Source organism: Uranotaenia lowii, chromosome 3 (assembly GCF_029784155.1).
Source record: "Uranotaenia lowii strain MFRU-FL chromosome 3, ASM2978415v1, whole genome shotgun sequence".
Taxonomy (NCBI): Eukaryota; Metazoa; Arthropoda; class Insecta; order Diptera; family Culicidae; genus Uranotaenia; species Uranotaenia lowii.
In genome coordinates this window covers 229,795,903-229,813,376 of record NC_073693.1, presented here as the reverse complement: position 1 = coordinate 229,813,376, position 17,474 = coordinate 229,795,903, and the positions used below count along the sequence as shown (strand labels likewise).

General features: G+C 36.8%; 1 protein-coding gene across 1 annotated transcript in view; it reads right to left on the bottom strand.

The window, feature by feature from the left end:
• The window catches only part of LOC129758338 (uncharacterized), a 219,198-nt gene extending 204,763 nt beyond the window's left edge, over positions 1-14,435 (bottom strand). The window contains exon 1 of the mRNA XM_055755839.1: positions 14,164-14,435. The gene's annotated coding sequence lies outside the window, so the exon portion shown is untranslated. The remainder of the gene's footprint in view (positions 1-14,163) is intronic.
• Positions 14,436-17,474: the final 3,039 nt, after the last annotated feature.

The window sequence follows — 17,474 nt, the reverse complement described above, 5'->3', positions numbered from 1 at the left end:
GACAGACAGACAGACAGACAGACAGACAGACAGACAGACAGACAGACAGACAGACAGACAGACAGACAGACAGACAGACAGACAGACAGACAGACAGACAGACAGACAGACAGACAGACAGACAGACAGACAGACAGACAGACAGACAGACAGACAGACAGACAGACAGACAGACAGACAGACAGACAGACAGACAGACAGACAGACAGACAGACAGACAGACAGACAGACAGACAGACAGACAGACAGACAGACAGACAGACAGACAGACAGACAGACAGACAGACAGACAGACAGACAGACAGACAGACAGACAGACAGACAGACAGACAGACAGACAGACAGACAGACAGACAGACAGACAGACAGACAGACAGACAGACAGACAGACAGACAGACAGACAGACAGACAGACAGACAGACAGACAGACAGACAGACAGACAGACAGACAGACAGACAGACAGACAGACAGACAGACAGACAGACAGACAGACAGACAGACAGACAGACAGACAGACAGACAGACAGACAGACAGACAGACAGACAGACAGACAGACAGACAGACAGACAGACAGACAGACAGACAGACAGACAGACAGACAGACAGACAGACAGACAGACAGACAGACAGACAGACAGACAGACAGACAGACAGACAGACAGACAGACAGACAGACAGACAGACAGACAGACAGACAGACAGACAGACAGACAGACAGACAGACAGACAGACAGACAGACAGACAGACAGACAGACAGACAGACAGACAGACAGACAGACAGACAGACAGACAGACAGACAGACAGACAGACAGACAGACAGACAGACAGACAGACAGACAGACAGACAGACAGACAGACAGACAGACAGACAGACAGACAGACAGACAGACAGACAGACAGACAGACAGACAGACAGACAGACAGACAGACAGACAGACAGACAGACAGACAGACAGACAGACAGACAGACAGACAGACAGACAGACAGACAGACAGACAGACAGACAGACAGACAGACAGACAGACAGACAGACAGACAGACAGACAGACAGACAGACAGACAGACAGACAGACAGACAGACAGACAGACAGACAGACAGACAGACAGACAGACAGACAGACAGACAGACAGACAGACAGACAGACAGACAGACAGACAGACAGACAGACAGACAGACAGACAGACAGACAGACAGACAGACAGACAGACAGACAGACAGACAGACAGACAGACAGACAGACAGACAGACAGACAGACAGACAGACAGACAGACAGACAGACAGACAGACAGACAGACAGACAGACAGACAGACAGACAGACAGACAGACAGACAGACAGACAGACAGACAGACAGACAGACAGACAGACAGACAGACAGACAGACAGACAGACAGACAGACAGACAGACAGACAGACAGACAGACAGACAGACAGACAGACAGACAGAAATTCATTTTTATATATATAGAAGATAAGCAATATTTTTGCAGCTTTATTACAACACTCTTAAAATTGTGTTTTATTTAAGCTTTAGCAAAACTTTAGGGCTCTTTTAAAACAGGCGATGAATGAAGCATTTTCTATGTTACAACATATAAAACGGTTTTAAAAACTGAATTCTAAGGAAGAGTCTTTATAAAACAATAAAAAAAACTAAAAAAAGCCATCTGTGAAACTTGGGTAAGCATCAGCCGATACCAAGATTTGATCATCTGTATAATGTTCTGATCAATCGGCTGAAGTAATGCATTGGTATTTCGAGGCAACGAAGATGCTGAACTTGAACCATCGACAGTTTCGAGATCTTCAGCTTTATAATGGGTTGAACAGTTGTTCAATACTACTTTTAACGACTTCCACTGGAATCATGTAGCGTTTTCTTCAAAAATCCGTTGTCTTGAGAGCAAAAAACCTAAGATGAGCTACTGTATAAAAAGTTTACGAGTCATTCACGCATTTTTTTAATGATGTAGGACACAGTCAGAAACGCGAAACTAGGTGTGCTTCTGAAATTAAGTCCTCTCTTGTCTGGTCTCATGTCTCAGGTCTAATGTCTCAGGTCTAATGTCTCAGGTCTCATGTCTCAGGTCTAATGTCTCAGGTTTCATGTCTCAGGTCTCATGTCTCAGGTCTCAGGTCTCATGTCTCACGTCTCACGTCTCATGTCTCATGTCTAAGGTCTCATGTCTCAGGTCTTATGTCTCATGTCTCAGGTCTCATGTCTCAGGTCTAATGTCTCATGTCTAATGTCTCATGTCTCATGTCTCATGTCTCAGATCTCATGTCTCATGTCTCAAGTCTCAGGTCTCATGTCTCAGGTCTCAGATCTCTGGTTTCATGTCTAATGTCTCATGTCTCATGTATCATGTCTCAGGTCTCATGTCTTAGGTCTCATGTCTCAGGTCTCAGGTCTAATGTCTCAGGTCTAATGTCTCGTGTTTCGTGTTTGAGACCTCAGGTCTCATATTTCAGGTCACAAGTCTCAGGTCTAATGTCTCAGGTCTCAGGTCCCAGGTCTCAGGTCTCAGGTCTCAGGTCTCAGGTCTCAGGTCTCAGGTCTCAGGTCTCAGGTCTCAGGTCTCAGGTCTCAGGTCTCAGGTCTCAGGTCTCATGTCTCAGGTCTCAAGTCTCATGTCTCAAGTCTCATGTCTCATGTCTCATATCTCATGTCTTGTGTCTGAGATCTTAGGCCTTAGGTCTCATATTTCAGGTCTCAAGTCTCAGGTCTGATGTTTCAAGTCTCAGGTCTCAAGTCTCATGTCTCAGGTCTAATGTCTCAGGTCTAATGTCCCAGGTCTAATGTCTCGTCTCGTGTCTCGTGTTTGAGTCCTCAGGTCTCATATTTCAGATCACAAGTCTCAGGTCTAATGTCTCAGGTCTCAGGTCTCAGGTCTCAGGTCTCAAGTCTCATGTCTCAGGTCTCAGGTCTCAGGTCTCATGTTCCACGTTCTTAGACTCAGAGTCAAGATTTTCCCAACTTCAAAATGATTCTAAGGGTTTTCCGTTGAAAAGGACTTAGAATATTTTCTCTCAAAAACTGTGTTAATTCGCGAAAACCGTGTTAATTCCCAAAAACCGTGTAAAAAAGCCGTGTAAAAAAACCATGTAAAAAAATCACGTAAAAAAACCTAGGAGTACTATTTTGTATCGGAAACTGATAACATAATCATCTTTATTCTCATCAATGTCAGGTTACAATAGTGATTGATAAGTCGGATTATCCATCCGTTATATTGGCAACACTCCCCCCCCCTTCTGTTCACCTGGCAACAATTCCAGTGAAAACTACAAATGTGCTCTTCGTCAATTCTAGAACAATAGTGGATTGACGTTCTCCATACTAGTTTTAATTTAACCATTTTTGGTTAAAAAATAACCATATTTGACTTTTTCCCGCGTTATGTTTTTTTATGACTTCTCTTTGAGAACCAATTATGACTTATGGGGGAGAAGTTCAAATATGGTTATTTTCTAACCATGAGAAATTTTGGAGAAGAAGCTGAAATATGGTTATTTTTCAACTGTATAGAATATGGCAAAGAAGTTAGAAAATGGTTATTTTTTCATTGAAATTCAAAAAGCATTTTTATTTGATGAAAATTTTAGCTGTCAGAAAAAACTTTTTATTTCGGAATGCTTTGTTTATTGTCAAAATTATGTTCAAAACCGTGGTTTTCATTTCAACGTTTTTCTAGGGCTTGTGATATAGCTCAGTTGGCAAGTCTGTTGTCTCCTGAGCCGATGTCCGCGAGTTCGAGCCCAAGAGTAAACATCGAACACAGTTGTACCGGATAAGTTTTTCAATAACGATCCGCCAACTGTAACGTTGATAAAGTCGCGAATGCCATAAAGATGGTAAAACGACTATAATCGAAACAAAAAAAAAAAAAAAAAATTTCAACGTTTTTCATGAAATTTCAACTTTACCGCACAAGAGGCACCGGTTGCTCACTAATGGGCCGGTTGTTCTTTTCGAATCGATTCAGGCGGGTGTCGATCGGATCCGGAGCTAAAGTCGAACTATTCATGATCCGCTCCGCTGCCTTTTTCCTCCAGGCTAAGTCGGGAGGAAGATTTTGGCCGTCTGGGTTCATTAAAGTTGTCGGTGCTGTTTAGCGACCGACATCCGATGGCCATTAGTTCCGATTCCGTGGAGTTTCCTTTGATTTAAAAAATAAGATGTGTTCAGTCCGGAGTGCGGATATGTCAACGACATCGATGTGTTGAGGACTGTCGCTTGATTCGAATCCGGCAGCTTATTGTCTTGCCAGTTGTTGCGCCAGATTCCAAATCCAACATTTGATTCTTTTTGGCTTCCGTGAGGTTGGACATAACCTCGGAAATGCATTTGCTGGGACTTGTTTTCTCCATTCACGGTAACGAAACATTCGGTGAGATTATCCGATTCCTGCAAATTAATTTAGTTTTCAAAGTTCACTGCTAATATTTAAAAATGATAACTTACCTCGTGCGATAATAATTGCACCAGTATAGTCTTTTGTAATTTTGTAACTTATTAACTTTACAAAATTACAGTTATTTCCAAAAGACTGTTATGTTAACTGTTATAAAAGTCTACAGGAAATTATAAAATATTGGAAAAAATTGACTTCAAGCAAGATCGATTGCGTAGACAAACATATTTTTCGGTTCTGTTTTTCAATTGAGGTTAAATTTTCATCCTGTTTTCGGTTAATACCCGAAAACTAGGAATATGGTTAAAATTGTTTCTTAAAATATTGATGAAAAATAACCATATAGGTAGTTCTGCAGTAAATACCAGAAAATGGTTATTTTTCATTCAAAAATGGTTAAATAAAAATGAGCGTGTCTCTCACTTGCAACTCTCTGTTATTGTTTACATTTGACACGCAGTTCGCCAGTCTACAATAATCACCGCGAGATTACATAAGTTCGGTCGTCGCAAGTGAGCTCCAACATTTTCAAGAACAATCTTGTACCCTTTTCTACATTCAGAAATGGTAAACTGGGCTTGTGATATAGCTCAGTTGGCAAATCTGTTGTCTCCGGAGCCGATGTCCGTGAGTTCGAGCCCAAGAGTAAACATCGAACACAGTTGTACCGGATAAGTTATTCAATAACGATCCGCCTACTGCAACGTTGATAAAGTCGCGAATGCCATAAAGATGGTAAAACGACTATTATCGAAAAAAAGGAATGGTAAACTAAAAGTTTTCGTAGAAAATTGTTATAACTAGATTATTCGAGGATTATACATACTATCCGTTCCAAAAAAAATTGTGGCAAACGCAGAATCAAGTCCGCCCTGAATTTTGAAAGTCAATCTTAAGGAACTAGAAAACGTAATCAAAAACAGCCTTGATTTGGATATAGGTGGTGCAAAGTATACGTTATAGATGGCGCACGTGGTGCTTCAAAATTAAAGGACCAAAACATTGGCCGCTTTAAAAACACTTGACATAACGTCACAAAAATTTGCACCTATGAACATTACATTACGAAACAGCTTCTCTGAATGATTCATCAATTTCCATCCATACATTCAAAAGTTATTCACCAAACAAAATGTTTTATTTTTTTTTTCGAATACACTCCTTAGGAAAGCCTTCCATATCATCACTGCACTATGCGCCTGGAAGAAGATTTGGAAATAACCAGAGAATAGGCTTATGAAAACTCATTTTGATTTTCGGAAATGAAAAAAAATAATTAAAAATGACCATTTCGAATCGTTAAAAAGAAAATTCAAAGTAAATTATTCCCAAATTATTCAACACTCCATAATCTCAAAGATATCAAACAGGTCACCATAAGCTACTCCATCATACATCAAATTGATTCTGGTAAACAATTCACGGAAACAGGCAGCAGAATATTGGCATTACGATCCATCAGCAAAGTTACAAGTTCCATCAATCATCCGACGAACTGTTGTGTTAAAGTTACACGCCAGAATATCGAATCTCCATCAAGGTCAAGTTGGGGTAGATACAGCACAGCAAACAAATTTTCCTCACGTTCAATCCTAGGGCACACTCGATTTGGCAGAAGTGGAGAAGAAATAAAATAAACTTGCCGCTAAAACTTTTTGCTTGCGTTCGCAGTTCTTTCATTGAACACAACACAAGCAAAACTGTACATATTTATTATCCGCCCTCCTCGCTCTTCTGAAAACGATCGAAGAAGTTGCGAGTTGCCGTGAACAACCAGAAGCATCTTAATAATCGTTCAATAAATATTCCTACCGAAACAGCATGCAGGAATCTTCAGATGAAAATTTTCCCCTTAGCAGCCTCAGCTCGAATCCACCCCAGACCCCAAATCGAGCTAGGGCGGCCTGCCGTATAAAATGTTGTTGGTTTTTAAGTTTGCCGCAAAGTTTCCCGCTTGTTTTTATTTTTATGATGATTCCGGGGATCTCCGCTTTTGGGGGTAGATGGAGAAAAGTTTTGTTCTCCTTCTGCATTGAGGCAGGGTAAATTCTTGAAGAAAAACACTTTGGAACAGGTACCTTCCTACCTACTTTCAAGCATTCGCTTTTTTCGTCTCTCTTCTGTTTCAATTCCCCAAGTGTTGCAGCCGCAAGTTTTCCAAATGGGGAAACTTTCCGGATGTTTTCTGGGGCGAACAATATGTTGCATAATCCGATCATCGTAATTAAGCATTCTTCTCTTCCGGCTGGATGTCTTTCGTCGGTAGATTCTTCGGTCTGTGTTTGGGTGGGTTTGTTCGGGTCAGTTTTTGAGAGCCCCCGAATGTAGACTAGGCACTTACCGGAGAACGTGCCACTAGGCGCCATGTTTTGTTTCTCCGTAAGCTAGCATGGCGGAGCCAGTCATCTTGATACGGTAATTATGGCGTAATTTGAGTTAAATGGCTGTTGTACCGCAGTTCTTCCGTCCGACAGCTTTATCATTTGCCGAGATGTTTTCAAAAAGGAGCTCGTCTCTAGCAAAAACTGAAACTCGGATTCGAAACATCCGAGCCGTTTTCCTGGCCAAGGAGCTGCCCCCAATCCGGAAGTTTTCGTAGCATTTGGATTGTCGTTGAGTTTCTGGCACGTATTTTATCCCGCGCTGTCTTCCCTCGTATGGAATCGAGCCCACCGCAGATATGTATGACTGTTTAAGTCTTTTTGATAAATGGACCACTTTTGTCCACTTCAGCTTCGTTAGGAATATCGGTAATATCCGCAAAGCGGCTTACGGAAACTTTCTGCAAGCAAGTCCTTCCTACTTGTTCGCGACTAATGGATTTGAATTTTTTATTCGCTCAGCAGTGGGACAACAAAAACAGTTTGTTCTTAAAATATTGCGGAATCGTAAGCCGCAATGAGGATTTTCATTTAGAAATGACAAATGAACAGGTTTGTGCAGCTTGAAAACTGAAGTATAAACGATTTCGCCAGCAAATCCTGGGTTCGAAATTAAAACATAATTTTTCAGAAGCGCTCATACTCAGTGAAACGAATTGTTTGTAATGAATAATCATGCGAAATTAGCTGCCAATGGAACTTCAGGGATTCGGGAATAAGTTCAGGGAGTTACTTTAAAAATAAGATCCCACAACAAAAGACACCAAAGTATTCCCATATTATGTTGGTTGTTATTTAAGAATAAACGAACACCTTTCCGATTCCCTTTTTGTTTTTAACGACAATTTAGTGACGCAGATAAATTGTTTCACGTGAATTTTTTATTCCAAACAAATGAGTTCTTCCATCATGATTCAAACTGAAGGCGTCGGTCGTCATTTTATTAGTCATAAACCGTTATTGGGCAGACATCCATAAAGACTTCATCCCGGACTAATTACAAATTCCCAGCAGCGATCGGAACCATTTTCAGTCCCCAACCGTTCAGAAGAGGGGCAAAATGCCGGAATGGAATATCCGAAGAAATTCCCCGGGGACGTTCAATTGACACTCCGAATAATTCGATTTATTGACGAACATTTAATCGTAGCGCTGGGTTTTGCTTATCGCTTGTCTTGGGATTACTGACAGTGACAGCTATAAGCTCGCACTTTTTTTACGCTTCAATGGGACAAATTTGACGATTTCGGAATATTGCCATCCCACTGCCACCACACGGGCCAAACCATCTTCGAATAATAAACACCCGGTAGACAAATTTGGAATGGGATCTAAGGTAGACTGCGATAATTCATTTTAGCCGAGACAAGAATATAACTGAAAAAATTTGACTCATTTTATTTTTTGATGAAATTTTGCCAGAAGAAAAACGGTGGTTTTCTCATCTTCCTAGATTCTTATCTTCTTCTTTTCATATCATATTTGTCATCTTCTCCTAGTTTTCTTAATTACATCTTCATAACTTAAAATTCTTTCGTCTTCTAATCATCTTATCAACTCATCTGCTGCTTTGTTCATTTTATAATCCTCTTATCTTCTCATCTAGTATAATACTAATTTTTACATATCTTCAAACCATCCAATCATATCATTTCATCATCTTTTCATCTAATCATCTCATCACCTTCCTATATCCTAATCTTCTCATATTCTCATCTTTTCATCTTCCTATATGTATCCTCATCTTCTCATCTTCTTTTCTTCCTTAATCTTCATCTTCTCATCTTGTAATCTTCTCATATTTTCATCTTCTCATCTTCTCATCTTCTTACCTTCCCATCTTCTCATCTTCTCATCTTCTCATCTTCTCATCTTCTCATCTTCTCATATTCTCATCTTCTCATCTTCTCATCTTCTCATCTTCTCATCTTCTCATCTTCTCATCTTCTCATCTTCTCATCTTCTCATCTTCTCATCTTCTTATCTTCTCATCTTCTCATCTTCTCATCTTCTCATCTTCTCATCTTCTCATATTTTCAACTTCTCATCTTCTCATCATCCCAGCTTCACATCTTCTCATCTTCTCATCATCTCATTTTCACATTTTCTCATCTTTTCATCTTCTCATCTTCTCATCTTCTCATCTTCCCATCATCTCATCTTCTCATCTCCTCATCTTCTAATATTCTCATCTTCTCATCTTCTCACCTTCTCAGTTTCTCATCTTCTCAGTTTCTCATCTTCTCATTTTCTCATCTTTTCATCTTCTCATCTTCTCATCTTCTCATCTTCTCATTATCTCCCCTTCTCATTTCCTCATCTTCTCATCTTTTCGTCTTCTCATATTCTCATCTTCTCATCTTCTCATCTTCTCATCTTCTCATCTTCTGATCTTCACATCTTCTCATCTTCTCATCTTCTCATCTTCTCATCTTCTCAGTTTCTCATCTTCTCATCTTCTCATCTTCTCATCTTCTCATCTTCTCATCTTCTCATCTTCTCATTCTGTCATCTTGTCATCTTCTCATCTTGTCACCTTCTCATCTTCTCATATTCTCATCTTCCCATCTTCTCATCTTCTCATCTATTCATCTTCTCATCTTTTCATCTTCTCATCTTCTCATCTTCTCATCTTCTCATCTTCTCATCTTCTCATCTTCTCATCTTCTCATCTTCTCATCTTCTCATCTCCTCATCTTCTCATCTTCTTATCTTCTCAAATTCTCAAATTCTCATCTTCCGATCTTCTCATCTTCTCCTCTTCCATTTTCTCATCTCCCCATCTTCTCATCTTTTCATCTTTTAATCTTCTCATCTTCTCATCTTTTATCCTCTCAAAATCTCATCTTCTCATCTTCAAATCTTCTTCATCATCTTCTTACTTTCTTATTTTCCAATCTTTCTATATCCTCATCTTCTTATCTTCTCATATTTTTAAATTCTCATCTTCTCATCTTCTCATGTTCTCATGTTCTCATCTTCTCATCTTCTCATCTTCTCACCTTCTCATCTTCTCATTTTCTCATCTTCTCATATTCTCATGTCCTCAGTTTTTCAACTTCTCATATTCTCGTCTTCTCGTCTTCTCAAATTCTCATCTCCTCATCTTCTCATCTTCTCATCTTCTCATATTCTTATCTTCTCATCTTTTTATCTTCTCATCTTCTCATCTTCTTATCTTCTCATCTTTTCACCTTCTCATCTTATCATCGTTTCATCTTCTCATCTTCTCATCTTCTCATATTCTCAACTCATCAGTTTTTCACCTTCTCATAATCTCGTCTTCTCTTCTTCTCATCTTTTCATCTTTTCACCTTCTCATCTTTTCATCTTCTCATATTCTCATATTCTTATCTTCTCATCTTCTCATCTTCTCATCTCCACATTTTCTAATCTTCTCATCTTTTCACATTCGCATCTCCTCATCTTCCCATCTTCTCATCTTGTCATCTCCTCATCTTCTTATTTCCTCATCTTCTCATCTTCTCATTTTCTCATCTTCTCATCGTCTCATCTTCTCATCTTCTCATCTTCTCATCTTCTCATTTTCTCATTTTCTCATCTTCTCATCTTCTCATCTTCTCATCTTCTCATTTTCTCATCTTCTCATTTTCTCATCTTCTCAACTTTCCATCTTATTATCTTCTCATCTTCTCATCTTCTCATCTTCTCATCTTCTCATCTTCTCATCTTCTCATATTCTCATATTCTTATCTTCTCATCTTTTCACCTTCTCATCTTATTATCTTCTCATCTTCTCATCTTCTCATATTCTCAACTCCTCAGTTTTTCATCTTCTCATATTCTCGTCTTCTTTTCTTCTCATCTTTTCATCTTCTCATCTTCTCATCTTTTCATCTTCTCATATTCTTATCTTCTCATCTTCTCATCTGCTCATCTTCTCATCTCCTCATCTTCTAATCTTCTCATCTTTTCACATTCTCATCTTCTCATCTTCCCATCTTCTCATCTTCTCATCTTGTCATCTCCTCATCTTCTTATTTCCTCATCTTTTCATTTTCTCATCTTCTCATCGTCTTATTTTCTCATCTTCTCATCGTCTCATCTTCTCATCTTCTCATCATCTCATCTTCTCATCTTCTCAACTTTCCATCTTCTTATCTTCTCATCTTCTCATCTTCTTATCTTCTAATCTTTTCACCTCCTCATCTTATCATCTTTTCATCTTCTCATCTTCTCACCTTCTCATCTTTTCATCTTCTCATCTTCTCATATTCTCATGTCCTCAGTTATTCAACTTCTCATATTCTCGTCTTTTCGATTTCTCATCTTCTCATCTCCTCATTTTGTCATCTTCTCATCTTCTCATATTCTCATATTCTTATCTTCTCATCTTTTTAGCTTCTCATCTTCTCATCTTCTAATCTTCTCATCTTTTCACCTTCTCATCTTATCATCTTTTCATCTCCTTATCTTCTCACCTTCTCATCTTTTCATCTTCTCATCTTCTCATATTCCCATGTCCTCAGTTTTTCAACTTCTCATATTCTCGTCTTTTCGTCTTCTCATCTTCTCATCTCCTCATTTTGTCTTCTTCTCATCTTCTCATATTCTCATATTCTTATCTTCTCATCTTTTTAGCTTCTCATCTTCTCATCTTCTAATCTTCTCATCTTTTCACCTTCTCATCTTATCATCTTTTCATCTTCTCATCTTCTCATCTTCTCATATTCTCAACTCCTCAGTTTTTCATCTTCTCATATTCTCGTCTTCTCTTCTTCTCATCTTTTCATCTTCTCATCTTCTCATCTTTTCATCTTCTCATATTCTCATATTCTTATCTTCTCATCTTCTCATCTTCTCATCTCCTCATTTTCTAATCTTCTCATCTTTTCACATTCTCATCTTCTCATCTTCTCATCTTCTCATCTTCTCATCTTCTCATCTTCTCATCTTCTCATATTCTCATGTCCTCAGTTTTTCAACTTCTCATATTCTCGTCTTTTCGTCTTCTCATCTTCTCATCTCCTCATTTTGTCTTCTTCTCATCTTCTCATATTCTCATATTCTTATCTTCTCATCTTTTTAGCTTCTCATCTTCTCATCTTCTAATCTTCTCATCTTTTCACCTTCTCATCTTATCATCTTTTCATCTTCTCATCTTCTCATCTTCTCATATTCTCAACTCCTCAGTTTTTCATCTTCTCATATTCTCGTCTTCTCTTCTTCTCATCTTTTCATCTTCTCATCTTCTCATCTTTTCATCTTCTCATATTCTCATATTCTTATCTTCTCATCTTCTCATCTTCTCATCTCCTCATTTTCTAATCTTCTCATCTTTTCACATTCTCATCTTCTCATCTTCTCATCTTCTCATCTTCTCATCTTCTCATCTTCTCATCTTCTCATCTTCTCATCTTCTCATCTTCTCATCTTCTCATCTTCTCATCTTCTCATCTCCTCATCTTCCTATTTCCTCATCTTCTCATCTTTTCATTTTCTCATCTTCTCATCGTCTCATCTTCTCATCTTCTCATCTTCTTACCTTCTATTTTTCTCATCTTCTAATCTTCTCATCTTTTCACCTTCTAATCTTCTCATCTTTTCACCTTCTCATCCTCTCATCTTCTCATCTTCTCATCTTCTTATCTTCTCATTTTCTTACCTTCTCATTATCTCTTCTTCTCATCATCTCATCTACCCAACTTCTCATCTTCTAATCTTCTTATTTTGTCATCTTCTTATCTTGTCATCTTCTCATCTTCTCATATTCTCATTTTCTCACATTCTCATGTTATCATATTTTCATCTGCTCATCTTATTATCTTCCTTCTTCTCATTTTCTACTTTTCACAACTTCCCAACTTCTCAGTTTCTCCATCTTTTTATCTTTCTATATCCACATCATCTCATCTTATCATCATCTCATCTTTGCATCTTCTCATCTTCTCATCTTCTCATCTTCTCATCTTCTCATCTTCTTATCTTCTCATCTTCTCATCTATTCATCTTCTCATCTTCTCATTTTCTCATTATCTCATCTTCTTCTTACTTTTATATTTTCTCATCTTCTCATCTTCTTATCTTCTCATCTTCTCATCTTCTCATCATCCCAGCTTCTCATCTTTTCATCTTCCCAACTTCTCATCTTCTCATCTTCGCATCTTTATATCTATTCGTCTATTAATTTTCGCTTCTTCTCATATTCGTATCTTTTCTTCTTCTCATCTTTTTTTTATATTTTGTTTGTTTAATCTTTCAATAGGGTTCTTGGGAAGAAAGACAGCTTGCTGTTAAATTTCTTGAAAAAAAAAATAATCTGCCCATTTGTATCCATTTTTATAATCTTATCTTTTCTTGTCGAATCGACTTATTGTCTCATCTTCATTATCTTTTTTCTCTTCCATCCTTTCTTTTTATAAGTTTTCCAAATTTTTATTTTTTCCTTATTTTTATTCCCAGCTTTTCATATTTTCTTATCATATTCTGTTATTTTTTTTAGGATTTTAAATGTTTTTGCTTTAATGTTAAAGAAAATAATTTTGGTCTCTTCTTCAGTGTTTTTTTTTTTGTAATTTTCATCTTTTTTGTGAATATTAATATATGTAGGTAAGTCCTAAAACAGAAACAAAAAAAAGTTGCCCATGTTATGATGTTTAATTATATCACATCATATTACAAATTACAACATAATACTAAATTAAATACGCAGTCGTTGCCAACTTGTTGGTCGAAACTTGCAGAATATGTTCAAGCGCTTGTCAAAACCACGTTATTGTCTTGCGTCTAAAATAATGAGGATTGTTTTAAAGTTGGGAAATAGGATCATAAGTCCAATACATAAAATCAATTAATCTGTGTAAGCTCCATTCGGCACAAAGATTTTCTTGATAGACATTGGATTTTTGCAAGGTCTTCTAAGAGTGTACATTTAGATACACACATACAGATACAAAGCAAAGGAAGGAGCGTAGTGTTCTGGAATATTCCAGGATATTTTTGTGTGCCATCACACATGGGTAGGCAACATAAACCGAAAAACACTTTTCCGTTTTTTTTTCGGTTCATGCTGCAACTTAAAATCTTCCTACTCGTTTTCCTAACAATTTTTGATTTTAACTGGCCTGAAAAGTTCTACCTTTTCAAAATTTAACATCGTATCAATTCTTGGGAGCATAATTCACTACGCATACCCATGCAATTAGAACATTTTCCACTAATTAAATTCCGCTCTTTCACCGGCTTTTGTACCAAAGCATTCAACCTTGGAATGGTGTGGAATGAAGCAAGCCAACCACCATTTTCCCGTCATCGTGGCTCTCCATTCCGTCGTTGTTGGAAGCCACCCGAACCCACAATTTACCGAGATGATATCAATTAGCTCAAATTACAAACTCACCATCGCATCGTCTCAGCCTCGTTTCACCTGTCCCATCATCCATAGACGGTACATTACGCCGAACAGTCGTTTCTCACATTCGCTAGGCTGCTGTGCTAGACTTTGACCGAACTTTTGATTGCCATCACCGTGCTTAATTATTCCGATATCTCGTTGGGTTCGATTTGGGTCCTGGGAGCAAAAACAGAGCGAGGGGGAGGCCGAGGTATTTAGACGATTTTATCCGATTACGAACTATTTTTGACTTTGCTTCAGCTACAGGTATCTTCTTTCTGCAAAGATAAATGAGAACCAAGAGAAGGAAAAAAAAATCAATTAGTACTCGCTTCCGCTCATCAGATTTACGGATCTGTGCTGGTCCTGATGATACACTTGAATGATTGATGATGGGTTAGCGTGTCGATAATTTTGATTTTTTACTTCACACTTTACGATAGACGGAACGCTGGCAGCGTTTTTTGTTCTTGAATCGATTTTGAGCTATTTGAATTTCAAACCCTTTGCATGATCTATTCTGATGAGCAGAAAATTAATTCCAATAACTTTTTTATCACGTGAAAAGTGTCGATTAGAACAATTATGTTAGTTTTCAACAGGAATACAGAACCTACAATAATATTTATCTTACGGAAAGTTTCGTGAAAATGGAAATCGGAGTAGGATTTGACAGGAACCGTCTTAGTGAAGTGTTATTTGACCTAAATGCAATTCGTTCATATCTTTGAAAGATCTTATTTGTTTTTTTTTTCATTAAATTTGTTTCATCCCATGGCTAATAAATTTAATTTTAATCAAATTTACCAAAAGAAGACTCAAGTATTTTATGCACAAATGATTATCAGATTAGCTTTTATAAAACAATTGCTTCGTGAAAGGACTAAAAAATAGATGATTTTCCAAACAAATGAATGTGCCCATTTTGCCTCGTGTGGCTTTTAGGGTCTTTTTTTAAAATGGAAATGTTTGTTACAAAAAATAAACTTTTAAAAGCAACTGGACAAATTGACGTAAAACATGGTTTTTTGATGATTCTTCTAACAAAAGATTGTGACAGTTTCCTCTAGCAGGTTAAAATCCAACTTTTTTTTAAATACTCCAAACAATCAACAAAGAAAATAGGGTAGAGCAATTTTTTATATTAGGATTCAGATCCTGAAATAAGCCAAAATAATTAATGAATTTCGGCTTCTTGCATGAATACGGTGATAGTAAGTAAAGTTGCACATTTTGAAATTGGGGTACAGCGAATGTGTAAAAAATATATTAAAATTACAGTGAAAAATAGAAAATTATCAGCGCAGTATTTGAATTCGTTTATTATTTTCTATTCTTCACTGTTATAATAGTAGTAGAATATTTGCAACATTTTTACACTTTTATTCAATCATATTTCCGGTTGTTTCTAAACCAACATTAAATATATAGCTTTAAACTATTTGTATGATAGATTATCTGTTTGTTTTTGTGCATTCAACAATACATTTAATATATTCAACTATATGTGTATGATTGCCTTTATGCAATCAACAATAAATACAATAGAATCATTTATGATTGTATGATTGGTCTTCTGCATTTAACAATAATTTATGTACATATACATTTTCAACAATTAGGGTATATACGGATTCAATTCAAGATATGATAGATTCAATGGAATGGAATTCTGTGAAATCTGTGAATATTTTTAAAGTTTTGGTTCCGTGACTCAGATTCTGTGATGAAAATTGGCTCAAAATTCTGTGATTTCGGCAACCTTGGTTTTGACATCAAAAATATATTATAATTATAAATTTTCAAACGTCTTCATTTGATTTTTCATTAAAATCTTAGTTTGTTGCAACTTACACCGTTTTCTTGGTAGTGTGAAAATTGCATGTTTTTAGAAGTTTAAAAATAAATGGTGAAACCAATAATTTTCTGACTATGAAAATTTGATGTCCCATCAACATTTAATCTTTTGATGTACAAAAGGTATGATCATATGTGGACTTTAGTAACTAATATCCATTAAAGTTGAAAAGTGTTGCATGATGCACGAGCAAGGTTGCCGAAATAAATTCTGTGTTTTTGAGAAAAAAAATTCTAACTTTCTGTGATTTTACGCAAAAATTCTGTGATGGATTTCTGTGATCTATTTCCTTGAATATCATAGAAAATTCATGATAACTTGTGATTTTTTCATATTTTAGTTGGATAAAATCAATGACCATTACCAATCTTATCATTCTTTTCTAATTCAAAGTAAGAAATCCAAATTTCATACTGTCATAAAAAATATAGTTTCGAAAATTCATTCAAAGTTCAAAAATTATGTGAAATCTGTGAAAGTATCAAATTTCAGTGTTCTGTGACACAGATTCTGTGATGAAAATTTGCACAAAATTCTGTGAAATTAAAATTTTTTTTTTGTGATTTCAGCAATCTTGTGCCCGAGTTGACGGTATCAAATTTGGTTCCATTGGCTAATAAGTTGTTAAGCGATACAGCTAAACTATATGGAACCCTCTCCTTCCCACCTCTCTTCACTCTGCAAGGTGGAAGAGTGTATAGAGATCATAAAAACATACATAGAGTCCCTCCCTCTTTCCAGTAGGGCGATATAAAGGGGGAGGAGGCCTCTTTTATAAATTTGTACATAACTCAAAAACTAATTAAGCAAATGGAACCAAATTTAACATGGGCGGGTATTGAGGAACGTGACATATGTTTTAATGATTGAAAAAGGGAGGGGGCTTCCATACAATTTGTTTGCCTAACTCGAGAATTAATCGAGCAAATGAAATCAAATTTGGCATCAAAAACTATTTGAGTACGAAAAATACTTTTATGAATATTAAGATCTCACACCTCCATTCAATGGGGTGAACGGAAGGGGGAATGGTACTTCCTTTCAAGCTTATGCATAACTCAAGAATTTACTACGCAAATGGCACAGAATATGGCTTGGGATAGTATTTCAATACGAGAAATTTCTTTATGTGAAACAATTTCTTTCGTGTAGTAGAATTGGGAAAATATGAAGGTAAGAGGAAAGCTTATACAGACCCCGTTCGATTTTGGCAACATGCCCGAATATTTTGTGTTGCCAAAATCGAATGTTGCCAAAATCGAACGGTATTTTTTTTTAAATTATCTTTTTTTTTATTATCAGTTACGTTATTTTAAGTCAATTTTTGACCATTTTAGTCATTTTTTTTTATCATTTTTAACTATTTTTTTTATGCATTTTGCATTGTTCTTATTTTAATTATAATGTTGTTGTTTTTTGTTATAATTGCTGTTTTTTGTCATTCTTTATCATTTTTTCA